Genomic DNA, 6313 nt, shown 5'->3' with positions numbered 1-6313 from the left:
TGTTATAAAGCACTTTACACAAACAAGGCCTGTCAATGAATAGACCTTCAGCAGATGATGATTGTCAACCTCAGGAGGTCAAATAATTTTTTTTTTTTATATAGCATATGATCCTACAAGTCTGATTAAACCATCAAAATATGAGTGGATAAGTATATTTGTGTGTTTTGTTCTTCCATCATATATGAGGGAAGAACAAAGACCTAAGCTTGGTTATGTTTATCTGACCAATTCTTGTGGCAAAAAAGGTAAAAACTACAGCTACAGGTTTTATTTTACAATGATAAAAAAAAACTGAAAAACAAAAACCTCACAGGAAAAAAAACCATACATCGACTACAGCATAATCATAATCAATATTTCGATGGTTCTCTTTTGTTTTTGCATGTGTTCATACGTTCTTTATATGGAAGCCTGTCCGGTTATATATATATATATATATATATATATATATACACTCACCTAAAGGATTATTAGGAACACCATACTAATACTGTGTTTGACCCCCTTTCGCCTTCAGAACTGCCTTAATTCTACGTGGCATTGATTCAACAAGGTGCTGAAAGCATTCTTTAGAAATGTTGGCCCATATTGATAGGATAGCATCTTGCAGTTGATGGAGATTTGTGGGATGCACATCCAGGGCACGAAGCTCCCGTTCCACCACACCTGTCACAGTGTCTGGTTGTGTTCCCTTGTCTATCACTAGAGGTCCTCATTCTCACTGTGTCCTTCACATTTGACTTCAATTCCCATCATTCTGTCTGTCACTGTCACTCATCAGTTCATTGCACTCAGCTGTTCCCCGTAATCATTGTTCCCAGCTGTTCTGTGTTAGTCTTGTTAGATATGTGTATATATTCCCTGTCTGTGTTAGTATGTGTACGGAGTCGTTGTTTTGTGTTACTACCCTTCTTGTCTGTTTAGACCCGTTCTTGTTTTGGATTGCTTCTCTGGATATTTGACCTCTGCATGGATTACAACGATTTTGGATTGCCCTCTTAATAAATTACTGCACTTGGATTTTCCCTCGTCCTGTGTGTGTTCTGTGACAACATCCCAAAGATGCTCTATTGGGTTGAGATCTGGTGACTGTGGGGGCTATTTTAGTACAGTGAACTCATTTTCATGTTCAAGAAACCAATTTGAAATGATTCAAGCTTTGTGATATGGTTCATTATCCTGTTGGAAGCAGCCATCAGAGGATGGGTACATGGTGGCTATAAAGGGATGGACATGGTCAGAAACAATGCTCAGGTAGGCCGTGGCATTTAAACAATGCCCAATTGGCACTAAGGGGCCTAAAGTGTGCCAAGAAAACTTCCCCCACACCATTACACCACCACCAGCAGCCTGCACAGTAGTAACAATGCATGATGGATCCATGTTCTCATTCTGTTTACGCCAAATTCTGACTCTACCATCTGAATGTCTCAACAGAAATCGAGACTCATCAGACCAGGCAACATTTTTCCAGTGTTCAACTGTCCAATTTTAGTGAGCTCTTGCAAATTGTAGCCTCTTTTTCCTATTTGTAGTGGAGATGAGTGGTACCCGGTGGGGTCTTCTGCTGTTGTAGCCCATCCACCTCAAGGTTGTACGTGTTGTGGCTTTACAAATGCTTTGCTCCATACCTCGGTTGTAGCGAGTAGTTATTTCAGTCAAAGTTGCTCTTCTATCAGCTTGAATCAGTCGGCCCATTCTCCTCTGACCTCTAGCATCAGCAAGGCATTTTCGCCCACAGAACTGCCGCATACTGGATGTTTTTCCCTTTTCACACCATTCTTTGTAAACCGTAGAAATGGTTGTGCGTGAAAATCCCAGTAATTGAGCAGATTGTGAAATACTCAGACCGGCCCGTCTGGCACCAACAACCATGCCACGCTTAAAATTGCTTAAATCACCTTTCTTTCCCATTCTGACATTCAGTTTGGAGTTCAGGAGATTGTCTTGACCAGGACCACACCCCTAAATGCATTGAAGCAACTGCCATGTGATAGGTTGATTAGATAATTGCATTAATGAGAAATTGAACAGGTGTTCCTAATAATCCTTTAGGTGAGTGTATATATATATATATATATATTTAGCTAAGGCAAACTGAGAGGTTTAATTCGGTAGCCTACCAAGAAAGATATGTATGGAAGATACAAAAGTAGAGATAGGCTACATTCTTATGCTTGAATATAAGCACTTAGAGTTCAACTAACACAACTAGAAAGTCATAATTAGGCTAATATGAAGTGGGAAACATACTTACACACAGGAATATATAATTATTATATAAGTATACATTTTGGAATGAAATGGAAGGAATGTTTGTGTATGTGTATTGGGGCGTCTCTATGATGTCAATCCATGCCACCTGGCCTCAGTGCTTGCCGTGGGAGGGGAAGTGAGCTGATTAAGATCTTTTTGAAGCTCTCGTAGGAGTTTGGAAGTGTTTAACTTCTATCATGCCACTAGAAGTGACAATGGGGCAATTTGATCCAGACTCTTTGGCGCTTAGCATGTGAATTACATGAATGAGTCCAGTAGGTTAAAAGCTTTTCTGGAGCTTAGAATGAATAAATTATCGTGATTTCGTCCAGACGCTTCATGTGCTATATCTTATATAAGCGATCAATTGTACCCAAAGTTTGTACCAAAAGTTGCCCCATAGATATTCTATTGCGAAGGGAGAGCCCATGAAACTGGGATTGCGCATACCTGTTTATCCTACTTTGTAACTTGCATAGGAATTTTGTATTAAACAGAAATCTGGATCACAGTGTCATAGAGACAGGGGGTGGTCTATCAGGATCACCATGAAACCATCAAGCCACGCCCTAGAAACTAGTTCCATAGACTTCCACTGAAAGAGGTCAAAGGGATATCTTAGGATAAAAGTGTCATAGAAACATGAGGGTGGGCTCATTTGACTCGGGCAGTAAATAGCCAATCACGAATCACTTTTAAACACTTCCTAGTCTAGCAACCATTGTCAGGCACCCTAGCAACCAAAGAGGAACATCTTCAAATCTGAATGTCAAAGAGGGATTTCAGTTGGTTTATATCATTCATACTGACAAACAGCCTTTGGAATGTCATCATAGGCAGCTTTCAAGCCACTCCCTAACAACCAAACAGTACTCTAGCAACCATTTAGCAAGACTTATATCTCTGCATCAGAACATCATAGAGACATGATTCTCTACGGAGGTTCGCTCCTTTGACTAATGCTAGCAAACAGGACTTTTGAGGACTACAGGACTAACGGACAGTCTGAGGAAGCTACAGCTGAGATCGGTCAGAAGTACACCATTAACACCTTCGATCTGGGCATGTGCATGAAGGTTCTGCCACTTGTCTGGAAGTTCAGGAAAAAGTACAAGCACCACCGAGTCCTCCCAGGGCAGTTCCATACTGCCATGAACTACCTCGGCATGATCACTAACCATAAGTGCCATGGTTCAGGCTATGTTGAGACCGTTCTTGAGGCTCAGCTGGTCACAAGTGGCCACCTGAAGATTGTGCTCCAAGGCCCTCTTCTGCCTCAAGACCGTCTGTGAACCATTGGAGTTGCTGGTACTGGAGTGGATTTCATTGAGGAGGAGGAGGGTGTCCAGCTAACTCCCAAGGCTCTGCTCAACCTCGACCTTGCTCTTCAAGATGACTCAACCCTCAACATCATCAGGTATTATCTGGAGTAGCTAAACAATCAATTAACACTTCAAATGACTTTTTTCCAAAGATGTTTTGTGTCATTTTAGCTAGTTTTTTTCACGCTGATGTAAATTTAATTGTTCGGTATTTTTAAAATAAGTTCGGTCTTAGTTAGTTTTTTGATGCTATAAAAACGGGAATGTGACATCATGACAGCTGTGATTGGCAGCTTCTCTAAACAAAGTAGTTTTACTTTGTAGTAGTAGGCCTACTTTTTTTACAGTCTAAGATTCAGACACGATCAGATGCGCCTGTGACAACAAGCTTGGACCCCCATGTGGCCCCCCTAAATGTGGAGTTCTCTTAACTCCAAGTCATCCAGAGTCGCGGCCAAAGCCGATTCGAAAGACCACTGTTCGCCAGCAGCATCTTCTTTTTTCTTATTTTCTTTTTTCAAGTAGCAGGGAATCAATCACCTATGGAAATCACGCGGAACCGTCACAACTCTGGCGTCATTATGTTAAGCCTGCCCACGATGTGATTGGCCTGACCAGAGTTTGGTTTTTCCAGCTCGAATGCCAACGAAGAGTTGCTAGACATCACTGGCTGCAAAATAATTTTTGCTGCTGCTAGGGTGGTCTAGATTTCTAGGCTATAGCAGAGTCTCAATGTAACAGACAGCAATGATTTCTTGACTGAAATCCGCGTTTTGAACGAATCACTTGCTTCTTTCCCGAATTAATCAGCCGTTTGAACGAATCAGTTGAATGAATGAATCCCTCAACTCACTTATTAAGACAGTGACTTGCCGCCGCCTACTGGCGGTTTTAGTTTCATATTTAAAGTACCCTTTAATTAAAATGTTAAAATTAGAAATCATTTCATATTTAAATTTTGATTTAAAAAAAAATCTCATAGTTTTATTTATGCTATTGTAAATGGAGTGTAAATATATTAATGCCACTTCTGTGTCACCTCTGCACTGCAAAGATGGATTTTGATTGAATGATTTAATTTGATTGGTAACAGTGGTACTGTATAATTATTGTATAATTAATATTATTCTTACTAGGACTAGATATTAAAAATCCCTTGATAATCAGCAAGCTGTTGGAGATGTCCTCTTTGGTGGGGTTGGATTGGGGGATGACTACCTGGTGCCTCCAATACGACACATCCTCAGTTGTGCACCCCGGCCTCATTGGGTGTTTCGGCCTTTTATCACAACACACCCTCACCCGAGGCTGGCCCACCACAAGCTGATCAGACCTGGGTGTGTGTCGCACCGGAGGCTCCATGAGGTCACTTGGCAGCCCATACAGTCTCCTTCCGCTTCAGCCACAGCCAGTGACTGCTTCTTTCCGCAGCAGTTGCAAGGTCTTTGATGGTCTTCCGCTGAGCCTGTTCTCTGATTCCAACCTCCTTTAGTAGCCTTGTGGTGGAACTAGCTACAAATTCCCTGCTGGCCACTTCCACTGGACGCAAGTTTACCTTCCATCCCCGGTCCTCTGCTTCGGCAGCCAACTCTGCATATCGCAACATTTTCCTTTCAAATGCCTCATCAATGGCTTCCTCCCACGGGACTGTCAGCTCCACTATGTAGACACTTCGACAGGATTTGGACCAAAGGACCGGGTCTGTGCACAGGTTAGTCGCTGCAATTTCGGGTGGGAAGGTGAGCCTCTGACTTAAGTCTACCCGCATTTCCCAGTCCCGAGCTGCGTTCAGTGGGCATGAGTCTGGAGGCAATCGATTGATCGACCGTTTCTCCCCTTCCCGGACGAAGGATGTTGGTTTTTGGATTGTAGTCTGGGCTTCCTGGGGCATGGCGTTGACAGTTACCCTCTTACTCTCCAATGTAGCCGCCAGGCACTTCAGCACTTGGTTGTGGCGCCAGGTAAATCTGCCTTGCGTAAGGCTGATCTTGCAGCCCACCAGGATGTGTTTCAGGGTTGCTGGGGCAGAACACTGGAGGCAGGCTGGATTCTCTCCAAACCAGAGATGTAGGTTGGTTGGAGAGGGCAGGACATCATATGTGGCTCTGATGGTATAGCTCAGCATATTGCACTCCATGTTCCACAGCTCGTTCCAAGTGATCTTCCTCCTCTCCACACCTTCCCATCTCATCCAGCGGCTTTTTTTGGCTTGGGACAACGCTCTAGCACACCTATCCGCTTCCTCCTGGTGGCGCACCTCCTCAACCACCAGACGCCGGTGTTCAGCTGGAGTAGCCTTCTGCTATGTGGGTGTTGTTGTTCCCAACCCTAGCTCTCCTCTGCCTTGTTGGACTTGGCCCACTATGTCCCATTGTCTCAGAGCGGACTTTGGCTGTGCCACTGCTACCCCTGGCCTCCACTTCCTCCCTGTGGCTAAGGCAGGAGCAGCCCCTCTGACGAAGGGATCCCGGGATTCTGTGAGGGACATTTCGAGCCTTGCTTTAGAGCATTTGTACTCCACCCCCAGGCTAGAGATTGGCAGAGAGAAGGGACCATTGCCGTACAGGCCTATGCTGCTGAGGCATCTGGGTAGCCCAAGCCACTTTCTCACCTGCACATTCACCAATCGCTCCAACCGATTGGCGTGGGATAGGGTGACCTCATAAATGGAAATTGGCCACATGAGGCGGGGGAGCAGTCAAAACTGAAGGCACCAGAGCTTCAGCTTCCCT

This window comes from Siphateles boraxobius, unplaced genomic scaffold (genome assembly GCF_051911475.1).
Source record: "Siphateles boraxobius isolate OS27281-9 unplaced genomic scaffold, OSU_SipBor_1 11, whole genome shotgun sequence".
Classification (NCBI taxonomy): Eukaryota; Metazoa; Chordata; class Actinopteri; order Cypriniformes; family Leuciscidae; genus Siphateles; species Siphateles boraxobius.
Note: the sequence above shows the minus strand (reverse complement) of the source record.